Source organism: Sinohyriopsis cumingii, chromosome 6 (assembly GCF_028554795.1).
Source record: "Sinohyriopsis cumingii isolate HCF-2022 chromosome 6, ASM2855479v2, whole genome shotgun sequence".
Taxonomy (NCBI): Eukaryota; Metazoa; Mollusca; class Bivalvia; order Unionida; family Unionidae; genus Sinohyriopsis; species Sinohyriopsis cumingii.
The window spans coordinates 73,599,041-73,623,547 of record NC_142966.1 but is presented as its reverse complement, the minus strand read 5'-3'; the positions used below and the strand labels follow the sequence as shown (position 1 = coordinate 73,623,547).

Below are 24,507 nucleotides of genomic sequence, written 5' to 3'. Positions count from 1 at the left end.
ATGATCAGACTTGGAATATGCTTCCATCCTTGAGGTCTCAAACGAATTTGGTAATGACTGAGATCCATTTGCGTGAAGGAGGTCATCATACTTTTGATGGCTAAGTTTGTTACCACTCTTGAATCCACATTTCTAATCTCATTTTGAAGAGACTTGAAAAATGCATTGATATCATCAGGAACTCAGATGAGTTTGATAATGAGCGAAAACCACACATATCAAGATTGCCTATAACTATTCCTGGCTCTCGCTTATTACTTGTACAGTCCATGCGTTTGATAATATATGCATGTATTCCAAGTCAGCTCAAATCAGGTCACAAATATGGCATCCGGAGTGACAACAACTTTAACCATACGGATCAAAGTTTATATCATTAACAAGTATGGATCTTATTTATTAGCATGGTCTTCGCTTAGCTTTAGGCTTGGTGTGGGTGTGTCTCTTTGTTCATACTGCAACTGGCATACTGCTGGTACATATCTTTCTAAATTCAAGAACTGAACAAACGTTGATATCTGAGATAACAAAGAATTTACGTTGATAAGACTAAGGTGAAACTTTAAACAAAAGTCCAGTAAGAAGATTGATGTTCTACAATCCAACATTAGCCTTCACAACAACCATAATGAATTATGACATGCCACAAAAATATCTGCAGGAATATGGCTTGCAGAGTGTAATAAAATCACTTAATCAGGTGCAAGATCACCTCATTATTATGCATGGATCTTGCTCATTACTTGACTTGTCCTGGACTTGGATGAAATAAACTCTCATAACATATCGGACGAAAATCTGATCCGAATATGGACTCCATAGAAGTAACAAACAGGATTTGACAGATGAACATTCACATTACAGCAGACAAAACAGAGTGTCACACTGTAAACCCCTTTTGCCTCATTGCAAGAAGAATTAAAATTTTACCCACCACCAGTTTTAATTCTCCACTCGTTTAGACTGTTTTCCAATTCTTTTAAGTCTTCTTTTAAGCTGGCCTTCAGGAGAACTCAGGCCACCTTTTATTGATGCACGACTGACAAAGGCAATAGGTAAAAGTTTATATGAATGCGTATATCATGGCCCAGAAATCCAGCAAGCTAATCTTGCATACTAGCGGTAATTTCCATAATCTGTGAAATGATGGTTGCTACATGCTAAGTCCTGTCCATGTTTCTGTATCCGGATACTCAAGGTTGCAGTTAGTACATAGTTCTCGTAATACATTTGGACCTCTGTAAGGATGTTGGGCATTACCTGGCGCTGCAAACAAGTAGTCAGGCTGGTCAACATTTGCTGCCTTTCTATATTTGAGAAGAGTTCTTATATTTTCAATCATGTTTGGTGCGAAAAGGATGGCAACTCTTATTCCAAATTTACCCCTCACTTGAACTCTCATCAGTCTATCACAAAACCTATGTTCTATGTCGAATAATGATGTCCAGACCTTTTCATTAAGTTGTGTGCATGATACAACACCTGATTTTTCAAACTCTGACACTTTCATTCTTTTCACTTATTCTCCCCTTTTCTGTTAAAAAGATTAGATTAATTTCACATAGGGTTACTTTGGCTAAATTAGCCTAAACATCTGAATTGCTCTTGATTTCCTCTCTGAGGTCTGCACTAGTTTTCTTTACACGATCATAAAGTTTCTTCACATCTCCACAAAATGGGATTAAATTTCTTGCCTTCCAGACTTTGACGAGCTGTACATGAAACAAGATCACCCCAATTACTTTTATACAACTGGATAAATGTATTTCCTTTCTCCACTTTTAGCTGATTTTACTCTTTCAGTCCCTTACTTCAAAGTTGTTGGGCATATTTTCTCAGAGAATATCCAAGCTTCAATGCATCACTAGGTTTTCTATATGCATTAGTTTTTCCACTATATTGTGCCATTTTTTGCACACTTTATGACTGATTCAAACTGACTCGAATCAAGTCATTCTTCCAAAATTTTATGACCTACCATTTTCTTCACCCCTTTCAAAAATTGATCAAGTTCCCGCATTTTGTTTGAAACAAAATTTGCTTTGTGCTCTTCAATATCCATTTTGCCGCAAAGGTGCTGGTCAAAGTTAATAATTAGAAGGTCATTCTTTTTACTATTTTTTTAATGAAAATTTCATCATTTTTCATTCTGTTTATCATATTAGAGTAAAATGTTTCCGCCGTATCTTCAGGAATAGAAACCAACACTTTCCCTTCCTTCACATCACTTTTTCTTTTCTTCTTTATACTCTCTGAAGATTTGGTAATGCAATACAGATTCTTTCTGTAATATAATCCTTTGCAAGAAAGGAAAGGAACAAGCTAAAATGCATCACGTTTTCTGCCAGACAAAGCACAATTTGATGTTCTACATTTAGGAATCAACACTCCTTTACTTTTTGTGATATCAATCAAAGTTATGTTTAAAGTCATCTTCATTGAACAGCATTTTCCAACCTCGTCTAAGCTCCTGTGAATTGTTTGGAAGTGAAAGTATGCTTACAACATCCTGTTCATCTGAATGACATGATTCATAATGACGTGCATTGTCCCTACTAACTTATAACAGAAATTGCATGCAGGCTTTTTCCCCCATTTCATCAGCATTTGTGGTCTGAATTACGATTTTGCTTGGTTAGATAATCCCTTACTATTGATTATTGAACTACAGTCATCATCTGAATTGTCTTCAACTAAGTCTTTGCTCTGAGATCAACTGGATATTGTAAATGAGACTGCTCTTCACTGCATTGATTGAAGAATCCCATACCACTGATTATGATACTACGGTCATCATCTGTGTCATCACTAACCATCTCTTTGCTATGAACATCAACCAGATATTTTAAATGAGACTGCCCTTCACTGCATTGATTGGAGAATCCAATACCACTGATTATGGTACTATTGTCATCGCCTGAGTCATCATAAACCATCTCTTTGCTTTAAAAGTCAACTGAATACTTTAAATGAGATGGTTATTCACAGCTTTTAGGAACCTCCCGCTCCTTACATGTGTACATTCCTGCAAAACGATAAACTAATATCAGTATCAGCGTGTATTTTAATGTTGGTATAATACTGGAGAAATTTTTGGCTTACAGTTCTGACATTGATAACATTTGGAATATGAGGCTGTATTATCATGATTTTATTGTACCATACTGTGATTCTGATATTTAACTTCGTTTGGAGATTATTTTGAAACTAACTTGTCTAAGATACATTTGTACAACAAGAATTGTGACAAAGTAGATGTGTTGCCTGCTCAGAAGCCATCATGAACCATGAGACTTTTTATTTGTAAAACTTTAACCCACAAACGTACCAAAGATTATAAATGGCATTCACCTTGTCCTATGAAAGCACGTTCAAATTCACCACATACCTATCAAATGTATACATGTACATAGTTCAACAGTGGGAGTTAATAATAATTGCAAGCTATAACTCAAGGGTTTGGTCATTTACCCCAAGGGCCTTTGAAAGGTCCAAGTGTGAAGTCAAATCATACCAGTAATTGTACATAGAGTTGCAGGGTTGAGGTTATAAACAGCTTTTAAGCTTTGATCCAGGAGAAAATACACTACCCCTGATGCATAACCATTAGCCCGAAGTTGTGTGGGCATCTGAATGGTTGCAATCTAATTTTGCTAAAGTCACAAACAAACGCAATCCCTCAAAAGAGTTTGGGCATTATGATAGCAAAACAAAAAATGAAAAATTAGCAAACTTTTCAAGTTATCTTACTCTTGTCCCCAGGAAAAGAATCCGTACATGGGTCACCATATAAATGCCTTTTGACACTCAATCCATAACTGAAATAATTAATAACCGCTTGAAGGGTTTGCAAACTATGACAACTGAAATAACTTTAACCTAAACACCTAACCATGTGTTCACACGCAGAACTTGATGGCAACTAATCAGAATGACTAACATTTGTCTTAACTCTGAGAAAACATAAAATAGCTTTTAAAAACCTTCCTGGCTAGTTATCTGGGGTAAGGAGAGGAAATGATGGCAGCTGTATATTATTACCTATCAAATTGTATTTTATAAAGTTTTAGAGGTGGAAACTCTACACAAATCTCAACAATGTCACTGCCTCGACCATCATCTGAAGGGAACCATGTATGATCACCGCATCACTGTCTATCGAAAATTAAGAAAAAATCAAGTTAACTATGTGCCACATTTTAGATTAGAAGCTTAAAAAGGAACAATAATTACCTTCTGAAACAGTTATGAATTTACTAGCACAGAAGGAAGAAAATGTTGAATCTGAAAGAACTGCTAGAGGGGAAAAACATTAAAATTTATATTCTTATTTAGAAATTTTAAACTGGAAAGCTCTGTTATCTTACCAGTTCTAGGATCTATGTCAGGATCCAAGAATCACATCCACTTATGCTCCTGGATTTTAAGGATTTTTGCTACACTGTTCTAAGAAACTTTGAGGGAAGTCTTTGCTTAAGAATATTCCTCTCCACAGAATAAAAGCACACAGTGTTGACAGAAGAATATTAAAAATCATTTTACAACATTCATCAAGAAGACTTAATTGTGTGAAAACAAAATTAGGTCACTTTTCATATCTCCCCCATAAGATCACTGACAGAAGGACAAACCAAATAATATATGCCTCGTGATAAACCACGCCAAATCTGTCTGAATATAAACATGACCTGCAAGGGCTGGCCGAATTCTGAGGGTTAATAATGTACAAGAATGTTTCGTGTCTAATGCATAAATTTCAATTTAGGTGCTAAAAAGTGTCCTTCACCATTCATATTTGTACACAAAGTTGTCACTTGATCCAACTCGGTTAAACTGAAATCATCAGTACAGAAAGTTCACATCCGATGAAATATTAGGTGATGGTCTCATTATAAAAAAATAACAATAGTATTATTTTCAACGGAAACTGAGATAAATAACAAGCATTGAATTGTCCAGGTCTTCTTATATCCTCCCCTTCTACTTAACATCCACTCAATCCAAACACATTTTACAAGGAAGCTAGGGAAGGATTTTGTAACTAACCAGCAGGTGCTTGAGCCTTCTCAGGATACAGGAAGCCAATCTCTTGTAAGTACGTTTTATTACACAGGTCTAAGTCAGATTCATGTGTTACGAGTTTATGCTCTTAAAATAAATTAAATAAAAGAGTGAAGACAACAAGCTTTGTACAAAAATTAACAAATAATTATTTCCCAGAATATAAAGTAAAAAATAAGAAAAAAGAACTTACAGTTTTACAACTTAAATCCATAAATAATCAAAGAATTAAAAAAACCAAGTCCTTTCAATGAAAAGTTCTGAGTAAATCTCAGTTCAAATCCAGATGAAATTCAAGGTGGAAGGCGATGGTGTCAGTAATAGTCAGCGTTGTATTGATATGTCAACAGTCTTTTGAAGAAACACAGAAAATGTTATTACAGTTTTGAATTCCGTATAAATTCCAGTAAATGTCTTTCTCCAAAAAGTATCGAAACACTTTTGTATTTCCAGAGAAAATAATCACTTCAATTCTATAATTTGACGAAAATAAAATTTAGACCAAACTGGTCACAACATAATATAACTTAACGTGTCAGATGTTAAAGCACGACTAATAGCATTTTTTTTCTTCACAACATCAGTTATACACCTAAATAGGACGCAACACATATTCCCGGATGCGGGTCAAAAGTTATTCCTTCTGGAAAAATAGTTTGTTTACCAATTGACACAAACTTAATGACACGTAGTCCAGGTATGACCTTGACTCAACTTACTATTCTTTCTCCGAGAAAGATAATACAAAAAATAAATAAAGGTTGTTTACCAAAACTGTTACTGATTTTGAAGGTCAGAAACTAGTAACAATGTTTCAATTCTGGACAATGTCAAATCCAGTAAACAATGTTACATTACAATAGCATGTAATGGAATTAAAAACAAATAAAACTAACAGACAAACAATTAAATTAAGTATACATAACACGACACAAGGACAACGCCTAGGGGTGGCGTTACTTCAAATGCAAGTAAAAATTGATAATCTTTATAGGATCGGTTGATTAAACACCCTGTGATTAAAATGATGGACAAATGACACAAAAAGAAGAGTGTTTCACTTCCACTAAACAGACTGAACCTTCCAAATAAAATATTTTGATGATAATAGAACTTGACTGATATTTCAGAACTAAAACTCCATACCAAACCTGACTAAATTTGTTGAAGTTTTTCAAAAGTTTTCCATTGGAAACTGAGCTATTTTTATATATTTGAAGTCAAACATGAACCAAAAATATTACTAAAATATATTATTAAAATATTTATATTAGAACTTGACCTAGTTATTATCCTAAAACTCCCAAACAAATTTGCTTAATATTGGTTGTTTTTCAAAAGCTATTTAAAGAAAATGAATTCAATATCGAGGCATGGACAAGTTAACAATAAATGATCCCTCAACAGTAAATGGAAGGCTGCGGTGACACACGAAATGTTGTATAAATAATTGTATAATATTCCTGAACAGACATACCTGTGCATGTGGAAACAAAATGATGCCTATATTCCCCTCATTTTAACTTCATTTCAGGTTTTAAAAGGCATCCCGTACCATTTATATCTGTGTCAGAGTTGTCACCTGGCCTGTCATCTTTTAATCATTTATCTTCTACCCTCTTGTGTTCAGTACCTGCTGGAAGTATTATCTGTGGCTGTTTTTCACTGTTTCTAGCAGAGTCTTTCTGGTTGTATAACGATAGAAAATGAGAATAAGAAGTTCATATACAAGAAAGTATTAGATCTTGATCTTGTGATACTTTAAAATATAAATACCAATCGATACTAAAAATATGATGTAAATGAACCGACTATTGTCGAAGTCAACCTCACACACACCCAATCCACATCCACTTAACATTTGCACAAACCAAAGAACATTTTACGAAAAATGGATAATCCACCTAGCGTAACTTGTATGGGCATATATGCAGCTGGTTGGACATAACAATTATTTTTTGGAATTATAGGAGTACAGGACACAAATCCTCTCTTGGATTTTAAATCAATAGGACATTTCTTACATTTGTCCTATATGGTAACAACTGATATGACAATAATGGACAGCTGCAAATTGTACATTCATATAATCATGATTATGTTTTCCTACTGAACATGAATATGATTACAATTCGTAGGCGTAATCAGAGCAAAAAAGGACACCAAAATCAGACCTAAAAAAGCTCTAAACTTGAGGCTAAGTATCTTCACCAAGACAGTAAAAAAAAAAAACAAATTAATTTGCAGTTTATATTGAATCTGCAAAAATGTTTAGAATCATCAAGGTAATAACAATTAAGTACTAGTGAATTAGTTGTTGCAATTTCCAGTTTCAACAGGTTTTATCAAGACCCTATAATAACATTTAACTACAACTAATTCTGTCAACATCTGGTTGGTATTTCACCTGCATTCCAAGTATATGCACTTTAATGTCAAGACTTTGCCATGTTTGCTTTTTGGAACTGGTTTTTTGTCCATCATTAGTATAACTAAGAAGGCCAATCATGTCATCACCATCACCTTGTACATCAATTACTCTTCGTGTGACTCCTACGACATATCAGACATAAAGTTGGTGTCTTGTTAAGTGTTTAACCAACTGTTCGCATGCATTTATTCAAAGAGCAAAAACAGCTAAGACAGCATTACTACACAAGCGTTTACATGGAAAAATAGCCATGAGTAACCCAACACTTAGTGTATAGCCCTCAAGAAAAAAATGAAATTATCATCCCCCAAAAGCTATGCATATCAGGCCAAAATAAAGATTTTTAAAACGTCAGCTTGTTTCTCATTCTCATTATCTAAATTGATGGGCATACTAATGTCTGTTTGGCTCTCTGTACTGGTCATTTAAAGTCGCGTGCATATGTTCATATGTGCATATGTGTATGTGGCTACTCATGCTTGTCATTTAAGTACAATGGCATACTAATTCCTCTGTGGCTGTCTGTACTGATTATTTAAGCTGCTAAAGCAAGTAAATGTCACCAAAGTAATTTGCAATATACATCTTGTAAAGTATCAGTGGTCAAATTTAAGGTATTGCCACGAGTATATTGCTGAATGCTTAATGTCACATTGAAAGCTGCCAATTGGAAAATGATTCAAATACCTTTAACATAAACTAATAGGTATGACCGAAAAAACTTTAGTGTGGGAAAAATTACAATATACAAATTTGAGTGGACAGGAAAAGCACATTATTCAGTTACCATTGTCGGGTTTCTATCGAACAATTTCGACGTGAGAATTTGGAAAGGTTTGTTTGATTCAGGAAGCTATGACAAATCTGGGAAATGGGCCAGCATCATGACAAATCTAAGAAACTGGGTCAGATATAATTATGTTTGTCATTTGGTCAAAGGGTCTGTCCTTCTTTTAGCAAGGGTTAGCCAATTATATTATGTATGTAGGGGAAGGGAGTGTTGGTATATGATATATATATATATATATATATATATATATATATATATATATATATATATATATATATATATATATATATATATATATATATATATATATGGATGCCCGATAGAGAATAGTCAGATCTGAGATAGAAAATGGTAACTTAATAGAGAAAGTTCATAAAAAGGCTTACAAGATATAGAAATATACAAGATGGGGACCTAATAGAAGAGGTAGAATACCTAATAGATATAATGGAGTGACAGGTATTATGAGAGTGAACAACTGTATCAAGAAACCATGTAGCTAAACTGTAGTGTAAAACTTGGATAGGTTGACAGAACTTTAGTATGTGTTTTTCTGGATATAAACAGTTGCTTGCTAAAATGACTTAGTGTTTTAAATATTGAACTACTGAACTCCCCTCACCCTGAAGTCAGAAGATAACTCTCCGGTAAGTAGCAGCAGAGAACCCAGCAGGTCACACAGCATGACCAAACGGTTCAGACATAAATCTGCTAATAATAATGAGGACTTTTTATAGCGCATAATCTTTAAAACCTCTGTGTTTTACAGCATTAGACAACACATAAAAAACAAACAATAAAAAATAAAAAACCCACAAAAACATATATAAACATACATACAAACACGAGCAATTTAACGCAAAGAGACCCAAATAAATCAGCTAGCCAAGTATGTGGACAAAATATATGATGTCATGTTTTGAAGGGAAATGTGATCATTATATCCAACTTTACTAACAATTTGAATAGAGAATCAAACTCTTATTCAATTAAATTTAGAAACAGATATGTTTTGTTGAAAATATGAATATCATATGAAAAATGCTTTGACTGGAGTTTAAATAAAAAAGGGTCCAAGTTAATATCTTTATCCAAGTCATCATCTGAGAATAGGAAACGTCACCCTCAACTAAAACGGTACCGCCATTGTAGAGTGCTTATCAGATATGATCATTCAAAATAATAACATGAAATATTAATGAAATTCACAATGTTATGTATAAGAGTTAATATAGATGAGACAGAATGCAAATTTGTCATTAGGCCTCGAGATTATAAACCATCATCATGCTCAAACTCGTACTCATTTCAAAACTTGCATCCTACTGATCAGCTACTTGGAGTCAGTAAATCAGATTACCAACATTTTTTGATGGAAAGTATTCTCTTGGAGATCAAATAAGACATTCTTAATGTGCATAAACAGTCTTTCCAGCAACCTTTTTGCAAAATAAAAGGGATAAAATAGGGCTGTTTTAAAACCAAATAGAGAAAAGATATGGCAAAATAGGGACATTTTATCAAAGAATAGCAAATTTTGTTAACAGCTGAAATAACGAAACCTTTACTTGAACTATGTTCATAAATTACAACCAAAAGTGGTTCTCAAGAGTCAGTTTAATTGTGGTTTCCTTTCTTTTTAGACAGCGACCTTTTCTATTGCAAAAACTGTACGGACAGTGACAAAAAGGCACAATATGAGCATCTAGCAAAACAAAGCTTTGTTACAAAACAAAATAAAATTTTAAAAATATTGAGATGGAAGAATCATTTTAAAAAAGTATGGGAAAATATGCAGTCTGAACAAAAGCACGAATCTAAGCCACTAAAATGACTATGGAAACAATACATTTCACAATCTCCATTTCATGACATCTTTCAATAATCTTTCAGGTCGTGTGGAAGGGCATGGAGGAAATTTATTTCGTGATCTTATTTCTGCAGCTCTGTTGGAACCAACTATACACCCTTGCCAAAAATAAAATTGTAGGTCACCTCTGTATATAAAATAATTTCAGTTAGAAACATGCATACTACAATCCATTTGTATCTTTCCTAAGCAGAACGTCAGCAAAAAAATAAACTCAAAACTTAAACTGGCAAGGTATGCTTAAAAACTCAAGAAGTACAACACAGAAAGAAACAAAACCCCTCAAAGTCAAATGTTTCGTGATTGCTTCTGGAGATGCTCTATGTGTAGTTCTGTGATGAAAAGTGTAAAAGAAATTAATGTAGAAAAGGACTAACGCATTGCACAAACGTGATTCTAAACAATCATTCGTATCGGTCCTTAAGACATTTGACTGTGATTGCCTGGAAGACAGATAAGTCTCAAATATGGGTTTGGATCCACCAGCTGCATCTGGAGGGACAGGGGATATGCAGCTGACAGTAAGTTTCTCACAATCTGTCTTCATGCCATGAAGCTATCAATAATTGTTCAGGATTATATTATGTTTTAATGTGACGGGGGGTTATTTTTTTCTTCTTCCGATATGCAAGAAAAAGTCATACTCGCCCAGTTTCCTCTGATCTGAAACTGCTAGCTTATTACACAAAGCACACAATGCCATGGACTTCCATGATCAATTTGCAATTGAACACGCATTTCCACATCAAAGCAGACAACTGAGTCAACATTCACAAAACTTCACCAGTAATTTGCATCTACTGGTTAACTCATACTAACCTAAACTAGGTTTGGCAATTTTCAAGTAAAAACCTATCGGTCTGGCCATAAGGGTGGGGGTTAGACTATATTTTTCTGAAAAAAATTAACGTGTCATGCAAAGAAGGATTATAATAGAATGACTGTAAGTTCTTAGTTTTGTGTAAAGCAACTCTTTTGATTAGTACTATTATTTTCATCTATAGTCATTTCAATGGCTCATATTTTATGTTATTAATATTACAGTGATGAAAACTCATACACCAAGCTGAAAGTGCCAACATCAAAAGAGTATCTTTTCGTTGTAGCATATCAGTCACAATTTTTGTTTACCAATTTAATCCATTTATGTTGTAGGTGAATTATGCGTTTGGCATCTGTCTTGAACAATATGTATCTTGTTTTGGGACAAGTTAATTATGTCTTCTGGTTTCAAAGGTACATATGCATAGATGCTTACAGGATTCCATCATAAGGCTAGATTCCCCACCTTCTCACCAAAACAAAGGGAAGTAAAAGAAAAAGGGGAGGGGGGAACATACCCTCTCCTTCTTTCTCCACTCTGTTACGACACTCTCGAAAACAAAATCTTCAAACGATGTCCCCTCATTTGATTAAGCATCAATGTGTTTATTGTTTCTGAGCGGTACATCTAACTCAACATGATCTGGTATTGAAATATCTTCCTCCATTTCGTGAGAAACTCCATTACATTCTATATTCTCCCAATCACTTTCCACATTCCCGCCACCACTAACCTGATGTTGAAAATAATCTGTGATTTACGTCCCGCCAAGCCATATATCACTTTCTGAAAATCGATCACACTTTCGTAATAAATAATTAGAAAAATTTTCTAGTATCCTTTTGTATTAAATTAAATCTGCAAACTTTGGAATGGAATAGGTATGGTGATAAAAATTATCCTTACTTTTGAACTTATCTTTAGATTCTTGTTTCTAAATTTATGAAAAAAAGAAAAAAACATTTTGCATATTGAGGCGCAGATTACATTTTTATATGCGCGACTTTCAACTAATTTGCGGGAGTTCTTGCGCATCACCGGTTTCAAAGTGCGTGAATTCTGCGCGAATCACATGATAGCGCGCCCTGGAAGCATCTCTACATATGTATTCCATAATTATCCAAAGCCTGATAGGAACCACCAACTTTACAACTTATGTATTAATATACTGTACCAATGTTCTAATTCAACAAATGTTTGAGGACAATGACCCTCAGACTTATATATGGTCTTGTGGTCATAAACTTGAATACACGACTTTATTAAAATGCCATAATTGTAGCAAGGGATCATAGAGAAAAATGATGTAAAGAAATTACCTTATATATATTTCTCAAAGATTCGCTGGAATGGGGATAAGATACATATGAATGCGCTACCTTATTCCGCCAGTACAAGTCCTTTCCGTCTCCATAGTGATATTTAATCTATTAACAATTGTCAACATTTCTGGTTGCAAAGAGACAAAGCCTATGGTAAGAATTGTACGCCTCCAATGTCACTCGTACATTGCACAAATCTGCACACGAGTCCACCTGTAGATGTTGCATGGATACTAAAGTAAAGTAACAGAAAATGCAACTTAGAAAAAGCAACATCTTCCGATTTTTTAAACAGCCCAACAATCATAGCAAAAATCTGTCTAATCTACCTACTAAAACAAAGCCATCAAGTCAAATTACTAATACCCAAGAGGTGAATGGGAGATTAAAAGAATACTAGCCACCTCATCACATATAACAAGTTCTTAAATTATCATTACAATGCCCAAATGTCTACATCAAACTTTAAGGGACACATCTGTCTGTATTAAAGAATATTGACTAGTTTGTGAAATGCGGCAACATTTGTTACACACACGCACACACACACACACACATATATATATATATATATATATATATATATATATATATATATATATATATATATATATCATGAACATTTCAGTTGTTGGAATAGTGTTCAAGTGTGATTAAGTTTTTTAGGTGATTTAGGAACCAAACTAAGCACAAAAAGATTCAGAACTTTTTGTTGCCGGAGTTTTCTTTGTGAAGCATGCCAGCAAAATGGTGGGGGTGGGTGCGGTACAATTCTGGGCACATACGGCCAAAAAACATATTGGTATATATTATTCCTTTGTATACTATGTTTTTCGAAATAGAAGACCACCTGCATGTAATATATTCGACACGCAGAATTGAAACTTCCAATTAGTTAATTGACCTATGTTTTTCAGTATCGTTTTAGCCATTAAATATATTAACTGACAATAATATGCACACACTTGTGTTTTCAACAGTTGATTTGTGTTGATAATGTGTAAATAGCCGCACTAGACAGAGGCATTTAACTGAATCCGGGGCTTGTGGAATTGTAGTCAGTATTTGTGAATTTTTTGTGGTCACCATCCTGGGCCTTTCTTGAAAATTATTTTTCTTTGATCACCGTTATAGGTATCTGCTTCAACATAAGCTATAATTTAAGAAACAAAAAGAAAAATGCATTCAAACTGGAAATTGGGGTCCCATCATCCCAGACACACAAAGTTGAAACTGGAGTACCATAAACACTGTTAAACTTGGGGTCCCAAAAGCATCTAGTGCTTGCACATGCTTAAAAAGGGCCGCCATAATAAAGTGACTGAATTTCACCAAACCCCAATCACCGTTAACATGGGTAAAGCACATCATTAGTGCTGAAAGAACACAAAGCGTTAAAATGACTCCAGGAGTTTTATATTATTTTGTCTTGTCTCAGCCACATACAAAATACATTTAAATTACTCACCGAAACATTTCAGACTTCTTGCATTCTGGTTAATCTTGGTGACTAAACGTTTTGTAGCTTCATTCAGAATAATATCCATCCAGAATCGTAACTGATATTGATTACAATACATTGAAATGTATGCGTATGTGATTCCGAAAGGGAACGAATAGTTTGTAAGACGACAAAGGAAATGTGTAACGTTATTTTTACTATATATATATATATATATATATATATATATATATATATATATATATATATATATATATATATATATATAAAGAGAGAGAGACAGACATACAGACAGACAGCAGACAGAGAGCGAGAGAGACAGATAGAGATGAGCCCTTCAGAGTTGTATTATTGAAATTTCTTTTACAACTGCCGGTTACATTAGATTTACTGCACATGTTAACCAGTGTAGGATTTAAACGTTTTTCTTCCGAAATCATCTACCCCAGAAATACATGGACCAAACATTTAGCTAGAAATGACCACGAGCAAACTAGAAGTCACTCTGTGACGCTAAGGTGAGAACAAATGTCAATTAAAGTGGTTTGATGTTTTAATTATCTGGCCCCACATTTTGATTTGCTACAAAGATTAATGACAATAAAATGCACAATATAGTACGTGAGTTCGAAGGTAACAACGTACCAGTCTTCCTTTGTGTTACGCCATGTGTTTGTTTAAGGTATGGACAATTAATGTAGCTATCACTCCACTTTGAGCATTGCGTCAAGATTGAGATCCTTGTTTAATTACACATTGTATTTATTATGGTGGGTACCATTGGCAGACTTATTATAAAGCCTTATATCCGTTCTCATTTTACACTCTATGTATTATGGTGCGGTCAATGAGAAATATGCAACAATGTAGAAGGCCTTCTGTGTGAAAGCCATAACTCAGTGTAGGAACCTTTAATGTAGCTATCGCTCCATTTTGGCATTATTTCAAGTTCAAATTGTCCTCATGTCTATGCACAGTGTGTATTACGGTGAGAGCCGTTGCTAACATATTTTTAAAAACATCTTAATCATGTCAATGTGCAGTATGTTTAGTATGCGAAGAATATTGGTGCCCACTGCAGAACAGACTGCATGAAGCGTTCAAGACGAGTTTTTCAAACATGTGTGTAATAGTCTGATAACCTAAACATCGTTAAAGTAAATGTAATCATATAAATCGTGTGTGACTCTACATCATTGTAACATGCGCACCATGCACACATTATTTTCGTATGCATCTTGAGAAGATCCAGTGTTGTCGGGTACAGAAAAGACTGCAAGTGTTTACATAATCATGCTTTGTTTATACACACTAAAGACCCATTTAAATAAACATCGCAAGCCCAATGCCAACAATAATGTTTGAGTAGGTATCTAAAATTGAACTAGAATTTACCCTGAGGAACAATGTTTAGAAACTATGAAGCTATGTCATTCAGTATGTACCTGATAGATAGATAGAAAGATAGATAGATAGATAGACACACACACACACACACACACACACACATATATATATATATATATATATATATATATATATATATATATATATATATATATATATATATATATATATATATATATCAAGATGAGGATAATATGCGTATATTTTTTTCTTCAGGACTAATATTCTCAAATGTTAAAAACAAACAACAAAAACCAAACTAAAAATATTTTGAAATTATGGCAACTAGACTGAAGCATTTCATTGACAATACTACATACGCAGGATATTGCGTCGTACCTCGATGTCATTTCTTATTGGCATATTGTGTAAATCAACCACGCTGATTTCCTGATTCAACAGATTTACATACCAAGAAAGTTACAAAGTTATTGGAGAAAACGCTAACATTTTGACTCTCCTCTGTTTTTGTTTTATTCTCTGCAGGTACAGCAAGCGATCTTGATAATTTTACGTCATGTATACAAACAAAGATCTCGCTACTACTATCACCTATAACTTTTATTTGGAAAAGCAAAAAGTAGATTAACCAATAACATTTGCACAATGTTAACAAATTAAAAGAGAGTTCCATAGAGCACACATTATCTTTTCGGGGAATTGCATTGTTTCAAGCATGTCTTGATGAGCCTAAGCGATGCTTTTTAGACCGCAAATGTGTTGATATTTAGTTTGGTTCTATTTATCAATGGATACTCATGACAAACCGAGATAGTTTCATTGAAATTATATTTGCTTTATGCCAGTAGTTCCAAAGTATATTTGACTGTGTAAATATGGTATATGCTGCTCATTTTCTCTCTGTTTCATGGGAGACTGAAAATAGTGATAAATGTAATTAAGAACAAAAAGAATGAACTAAGGAAATGGGACTGCATATCTCTGCAGTGGCCTCAAACTTTATTTTCTTTCTCTTAAAATTTGTTTTAAACATTTTGAATAAACATACCTTTGTCTTTAATAAACTGGTTTAGTTTTATATTTATCGCATGCGATGGCGTCATCAGCGGCCGCCCATGAGGTGTAGAATGTGGAAAATGTGAAACGTGGCAGACTAAAAATTATTTATACAAATTAAACTATCCCTGCAGTCATGAAGCATGTAACTTTCAATACGTTCTTCTCATTAGATAAGTTGAAATTTCTGAAAATTGTACGTTGTTCACTCATACGGGGAAAGTAAATTGTAATCAAAATGCCGAGATTCTAAAGCAGTTATTACCTAATCAAATGGGCATTGATATGTTTATTCTGACAAGACAAACATAAGCAAGATCCTATGTTGGAAGGATATTCTGTTAATCTGTCTAAAATAAAATAATTTGGAGGCTGAACATTAAATTCTCTTTACATTCACAATCCCTCGGTAATACTGAAAACTTTCTGAAGACTTTATTTACACAATGATCTGAGCTTGATTAAAGTGTTTAGGTATGAATCGAGTAATTTTGTTACTTTATTTCTCCTCAAGTTACTTGTTTACCGGTTTGTACGATAGACTATCGTATAACAAGTGGTGACATTGAAAGACATAAATGCCTCCACTGAAAACTGGCATTGATTTTGCCAGAGCAAGGTGACTTGTAGTGGTCACTTCTTTATCTCTTTGTGCGCAACATCCTCCATGGTAGAATCTGCGCTAAGAAAGTAATGATGACGTTATTTTTTGTAAAATATCAAGACAGGTACGGTGTCGAAAACTTACCGGAATTGAGTTTCTTCCTTTTAATGCTAAGAGGGAGACATATAATATTATCGGCGTAGTTCAACGAGTAACTGGTGTCACTCATTGTTTTTCAATATTCAAATTCACCCTATGATTTTAGTAAACCATGTATTGAAAGTACTGTAATCAGAATTTTGTTTATTCATTTTCTAAATAGTTTTTTCTGTTTGTTTTATTTGTAAGTACATTTCTTTAGACACATTTCTCATATTTAAATGGATATTTGCAGCGGGGAAAATAAAAATTTATGTAATTTGCCCCATATTTATGATTTATTTTTGCGAACAAAGTTATGTCTTTTTTGGTATCCCGACACCACCTAGCTTCCTAATTATATATAAAGTGTTGGCAAGAAACACATAAAACGAATGAACCCGAGTAAAACAGTTAGGTTATTAATAGTATTTGCTGATTCAAGAATGTCTTCAATACTCAAGTGTTATTCATAGATTTAGGTCTTTTTAAATTGTTCATGCAAACGTATTCTCTCTTACTTAAACCCGACAATTTATTATTTGAAATAGAGAATTGTTGAAGTCTTTATCTTATTAAACCATTCTATAAAATAAAAAAGCCCAGCTAATGGATAGAACAGAACTCATAATACTCATTGGGATTAAAAATGTCGAATAACCTATAAATACATTTCGTAGAACAATTTGCACAGTTAAAGACTGCGGTCGTTTTATTTATTAATCCTAGAGATATCTAGCTATGGGTAGATAAAGAACTTACACGTAATTAACCGACCTTCATTTTCACCTTTTGAAACTTGACTACGTGTAATCTATTATTGACTTTAATCATGATCATGCGTTTCGACTAGTCGGAGATACGTCTCTCCTTTTCTCCGTCCCAAGTGAGAAGGCATCTCACGCTTTTGAGGTGACATCGTCATTGTTTTCATTGTCAAGATTGTAAAGATCATCAAACACATATTTTCAGATATGTATCATTTTAACTGTGCATAATATGATCATATTATCCAATATTTGATTTGAAGTACCTCTAACGTGTACTTCTTGTACGTAACTATGATATTCTGTATTTATTACTATTTCTTCATTTGTGTAATCTCTTGATACCTAACTGATTGATATTACGAAAACGTGTATCTGCGCCCTCAGAGATGCATCTCGCCTTTTTCCCGCTAATTTTTGAGGCCATTTTGTGCTTGTGGTGGACTCATCATTATCCATAAGTTGTTATTATTACAAAAATTATATAGATTATCATGCACATATTTTAGGTATGTATCCTTTGACGTTTTGTAATCTGATTTGTATAGTCTGAGAATTATTTTAAACTACAACTAAAGTGTAATTCTTGCACATGACTTTGATATCTTATTTATCTTTACTTTATGCATTCCTTGTCGTTATTGCATACGAGATGTAATAGCTTATACTTATTTCATATAAAGGATTCTTTTCTTTTTTGCATTTAAGCCTTGCATGGATAGAAGTTGAATTTGAAACATATGTATTGCTATCATTATATATCTTGATTAGTACATTTAAATGAATATATTCATTATAATTCCATATCGTTAAGTAAAATGTTAACATTCATTATTAAGGGTAACTCATTTTGCGTTATATGATGGAAACATTGTGCTCGTCCATCACTTATATTTATTATAAAGAATCCACACATCAACATACGTCTGTTTTAGGCTTGATTGTGAAGACACCTATTCATACAGTCGTCTTGGTGTCAGTGATTGCGTCACAGAACTTGTCTAATCTTCCTTACCTAAATCCTGTGAAATAGATTCTAAATTATGATTGCAATATTGAATGAGCTGATCTGTCAATTACTGCTGAAAGTTCCTCTTGAAACCAAGGTCTTTTAAAGTAAGGCTGAAACTCTATTATTGACTTTCTCAGCAAATGTAAATAACCGTTCATTGTTGTCAATGATATCCTGTTTAACTGGAACAGTAAATATTTGCTTTCTAGGGGAATGTTGACAAACGTCTTGTAATAAAAACGTAAAATATTGTTAAAATAATGCGATACAGGATTATCTTAATTATGTATGAGGTGCTGGACAATTTCTAATTCATTACTATAGAAACACAATAGTCAACGTCATGATTATAAAAACTTTTAATAGTTTCATATAATTTAATAAAACATAAAATAAGAATAGGCCGAATAGCATAGTCAGTTCTTCTACAAACAATGAGTAGTAAGGACGGAAACTATCTATGTATGAAAATGTTCAGGCAAAATAATGGAAACGTTGTAAGAGAAATCGTTTTAAATATCACGAAAATTGAAACATCACTTTACTGTCAGAAGCAAAGAAGCCATTTCTGCAACGTTTGTCCTATCTACCCCAATCAAGTTAACATGTTCACTTTAGCATATATCATATTTACATCGGTTGATATGTTGTTCAAGTGTCATCGGAAAATACAAACTGCAGCCTTTTTGGACAAAAAGCAGTTTTGCACTATATTTGCATTGTACTCATTTAGTATGCACATTACAAGGATGAGTCTGATTTAATTCACATTCTTTGATTAATGACTAAAGGTGCAATGACAAGGATTACTGAGTCAAAACAATCTAACATGTTTATTTTTTTACAAGGAACATTTATATGTATTTCACTGAGAACTGTGCAGATACAGGGAAACCAAATTCTTGGAATGAATCATCTTAAATGTATTCATGTACTTTTTTCTTCTAAATTTCACGCGTTGAGGAATAACGAAATATGAATCATTCGAGAGGCACCTGACAAATCCAGAAGCGGTCAAGTCACGTGGCCAAAACAAATAGTTCGAATAAATAAAGTTGCAACAATTTAGTTCGTTGATGTTAATGGAACAACCGATTACCTGCCCATGAAGAACTGTATATTAAAAATGCGACAGGATCCAATATTCTCATATTTTACTTGCATTTACATGTTGTCAAACATAAGGTTTAATGCGACAATATTCGGTATAAATAGCTGAAAACCCAACTGAACTGACCCCATTTCAAGAGCCATGATAAGTGTTGGTGTCTATAAATGACTGATATGTGATACGAACAGATCCGTCTGCAATAATTGTAGAACATTTCGAATAGGTACGATCAGATACCGATCCACATAAGACAGCAATACAAGTTTCGAGGCAAATGTTTAAGCATTAATATTTTCCATCCTGTATCCATAGCAAATACATCTGACAATTATTAAGTTGAAGTGATATATATATATATATATATATATATATATATATATATATATATATATATATATATATATATATATATATATATATTATTGGATAAAAATCCCTTATTTTAAATGAGGATATTTTTTATGCTGGCATATACACAACAGGTAACACAACATTTATTTGCCTATTTCAATATTATTCGTCTTTAAACTGATCTTGTTTACACCAGTCCACTCACTGGACTATAGAACTCTAGCGTCTTGATCAAACATTGACTGAATACTTATAGTTACTATCCATGTTACATCGAACTATTGAGCATTGCTGTCGGTAACATGCTCACTTAAAAGAGTTATATACTGTGCTAAATCAAGTACAAGTACAAGTATATATATATATATATATATATATATATATATATATATATATATATATATATATATATATATATATATATATATATAAAATGCAGGGTCGATACCTATATTCCTCCAAATCACGTCAAGGGCGAAGAAATGGGTTTTCTGCTAGAATTAAGTATATTTTTGGCATGAATTATTTGTTCAATAGCTCTTTCACGCAAATCTTTGAATACACTTTTAATCTACAGTCATGTCCAAAACCTTTCCAGACGTATTTGTAGATGATTATAATATTTATGTATATATGTGAGTTCATCTAGTCAAAAATGTTAGTGACAATTACTACCAGCTTCAATTAATTACCTCGAAAATCTATTTGGCTAATTTTAAATCAACATCACAAACGAGGTATAAAAACAACGTTCACTTTATAGACAAATTTTCACAAAACGTAACTCGAATTATTACGAATTGCCATTTTCTAATCAGTTATTGAAGAATGCTATCCAAGTAATCCGATTAAAGGCGGAATAATTTCATCGTACTATGGTGAGTGGTTTTACAGTGATATAGTTTAGAATGCAAAAGAAAAGGAAACGATGTGACATATATAGGTCTTGATAGAGGAATACGTTATTGTGTCTTTGTACCCAAACGATGCGACATAAATAGGTCTTGATAGAGGAATACGTTATTGTGTCTTTGTACCCAAACGATGCGACATAAATAGGTCTTGATAGAGGAATACGTTATTGTGTCTTTGTACCCAAACGATGCGACATAAATAGGTCTTGATAGAGGAATACGTTATTGTGTCTTTGTACCCAAACGATGCGACATAAATAGGTCTTGATAGAGGAATACGTTATTGTGTCTTTGTACCCAAACGTATAAAATTAGTTCACATCTTTCTTGTCTTCTTATTCGTTTCAAACGTTTAAGTTTGGTCTGGTGGCTATTTCATAGCATTGAAATAAGTATGTTATGGTATCTGGCGCGGTGTAACAGTAAAGAAGGGGTTATAAAGTGCATTGGTATGTTTTATTGTCCTAATACTCCTATGGTGAAAGTTGTGTTTACCAATATGAATGTGTTGGAAAAAATATAGAGCTTATTTGCAAGGTCTTTTGTACATATATAGTTCGTGAATGTGTGTTCCTGCTTTGATCGTATAAATATAAGTTTGATTATATTCTTGTCGTGAGTGCTCTCTTAGATACTGTTTGAAACCTTTCATTTTCTGATGCAAACTTTCCGATTTCATACTATCACTTGGCGTTTTCGGGTCGTTTTAGTGTCGTTTTGTACGATCTTGGCTGTACTAGAGCGTCAATCACGAATCTTGTTAACGCATAACGCTTCCGTACAGGCCCTTATGCTATGATTATTGTACTGTCAAGTTGATACTGTTTAGTGCTGTAGCGTTGTACACGAATGTAGTCTTGTTTGGGTATTTAATCTTTGCCCGTATTTAAAAACACGTTGCAGGTACTGTATGTAATGGTTCTAATCCTGACGAGGTACACACTAGACGCCGCTTACAAGGTCATGTTCAGTTTGATCTCGTCCTAAATTGAAATAGTATTAAATGATAATGCAACTTAATGCGAGGTCTAACACTATGCTAAATTCGAGGGAAACTAACGGTACTCATCCCATAAAAATAGATGTGTGATTTGTTTTTCAAAGAGATCAATTGCAAATAAATACCGATAAAGTTGTCAATGTAACGAGAACAGTATTATTAATAAAACAGGTTTCATGAATCAAGTGTGCAGGCGTATAATTAATTGTTCAAATATGCGCTGATGGAAATATTGGTCTTGTTACTGCAAGGTAAAAAACAATATGTGCCATTATTATTTAGCGTCTTGGCCATTATTCATACCTTCCAACAGCCCAGACGGGTACCATCATACTTGTACGGATGTCGTATCATACAGTTCACAAATCAGTGTTTCTCAGCGAATGTGCTCAATATGTTACGTGATTACGATAAAAGTGTTCCACGGAACCCTCCAACCCTTCTAAAGGTGCCACTGATTCTTGACAATGGATATTTGTTTTCAAGTTAGAATGCCTCTCAATGAACGACGTATCACAAAACAGCATAGCTCGGTTGTACACTAATATTATCAATAACATTCGATGCAGACCGAAACTGAAGCATGAAAGATAGATCAAAGTTACCCAGGTTTGAGATGATTGTGTAATACATGCCACAAAAACGTTCATGGCCCCACCAGTAAGATTGCATCAAAGATGTGTGAAACTTTTGTCATTGTCACCGACTACTGATGTGATGACGTGTAGCCAGTATAATGGTACCACAGACAAAGACACATCTCTGTACACTCAGGTCTACCGTTTATAACAAAACTCACATTATGGATGATTAGCTTAAAATCAGCAAACAAAATACAGTATCGTTTTGCGTTCTTGGGAGTGTATTAAGGAAACCGTATGCATATTGCAGAGTTTCTGTTAAAATCTAGTAACCTAATGTACAATGTACAATTTGTGCCTCCGATGTTGTAGCTCTATCGTGTTTGAGTTGTTTCGACCAAGTTCAGGATGGACTCGGGGAAAGGCAGTTACAATGTTTAGCTCAGTGATCCACCCATACTAGTATAAGTTGTAATCTCTGTGTTTCTAAAAGTCCTTGTCTATTATTTGCTTATAGTTACTATTTCACCTGCTTTCCATACAAGGCGAGGAAGCGTTAAAGCTTTGGAGCTGCGAAGGTTACAGTGCACTCAGGCATAAAGGTCATTTTCACTGATGCATGGTTCTGTTGTGTACATAAATCGATATAGAACCTCAAATTGTTTTATTTTATTTTTGTTTCCTTATGTTTCCACAAGAACAGCCATCAGTGATAAGACTTGTGTTAGCTCATGGTAATGTTAAATGTTGACATTGCTCCATGTTGATTATTTACGTAGAGTCATAACAGTTATCAGCATGGTCATTCTTTAGATTAATTGTACATTGTTTTTGTTCTTTCTTGATTTAATAAATATCGCGGCTGTACTCGGTGGGCTGAGATGACGACTGGTGTGAACCCACTTGATTGGTTTCATTCAGTGAGACGACCCTGGGTCTTGGAACTCAGACGATTTTTGCCCAAATACAATTCTTTATAACGTACATTAGGAGGGAATGAGTAGATGTGGAAAAGGTCTACCTCTTGTCACCGCAGGTGCCGACTCTACATATGGTGCAAGAAGGGATTTTGACTACCAGCGCAAATTTCAACAAATGGTCGGGTATAGCGAATGGGTCAAGAGTTGTCATCAAAGATGCATGAAAGATGCACTGACATTACCGGTTCCATTAGTGCACACATATAGGTTTGTCTTCCAGTAAATACTGCATTAGGCTATTCAGTTCCTTAGCCCTTAGCTGTGTTTGCGCTCTTATTTCAGAATGAGTATTTTTATTAGGATTATCTAGGCCTACCATTTAATGCATATTGTGTGTATATATAAGTATTAAATAAGGCCAGACGTATTTTAATAACACAAATAAGTAACATTTAAATGCATAATTACTTCATATCAACAGTAAAAAAAAATATAAACAAACATTTAATATCTTGTCTACACTCGGTGATGTGCCTGACGTTTAGGTCATATCGTAAACAGGCATGTTCTCCGTAAATACGAGCAAAGGATAAGTGATTCGAAAACACATCACAAATTTTTAAAGCTTGTATTGTGATATATATATATATATATATATATATATATATATATATATATATATATATATATATATATATATATATATATATATGCTTGCCACATGCATAAGGCACAACAAGAGGGCAAAACGAATTCTTTAAATAGTTTTAAATAGTTAATGATGTTACATCTCCAATAGCCGGAGGACTAGACAATATTAAAATTGATGCTTAACGATAAAATTACAGTACAGAAACGAAAAACCAAAAAAACTTTTAGCAACCCAGACTAAAAGTAGAATTGTATAAATTTAACAAACAAATACC

At 33.7% G+C, this 24,507-nt stretch overlaps 1 long non-coding RNA gene across 1 annotated transcript; it reads right to left on the bottom strand.

Moving 5' to 3' along the window:
• Positions 1–774: 774 nt before the first annotated feature.
• Positions 775–6,720, bottom strand: LOC149797208 (uncharacterized). The gene is made up of 2 exons (XR_016421502.1): positions 6,539–6,720; positions 775–3,025 (listed from the first exon to the last, which is right to left on the bottom strand). It is a non-coding gene; the product is annotated as an uncharacterized LOC149797208 (long non-coding RNA).
• Positions 6,721–24,507: the final 17,787 nt, after the last annotated feature.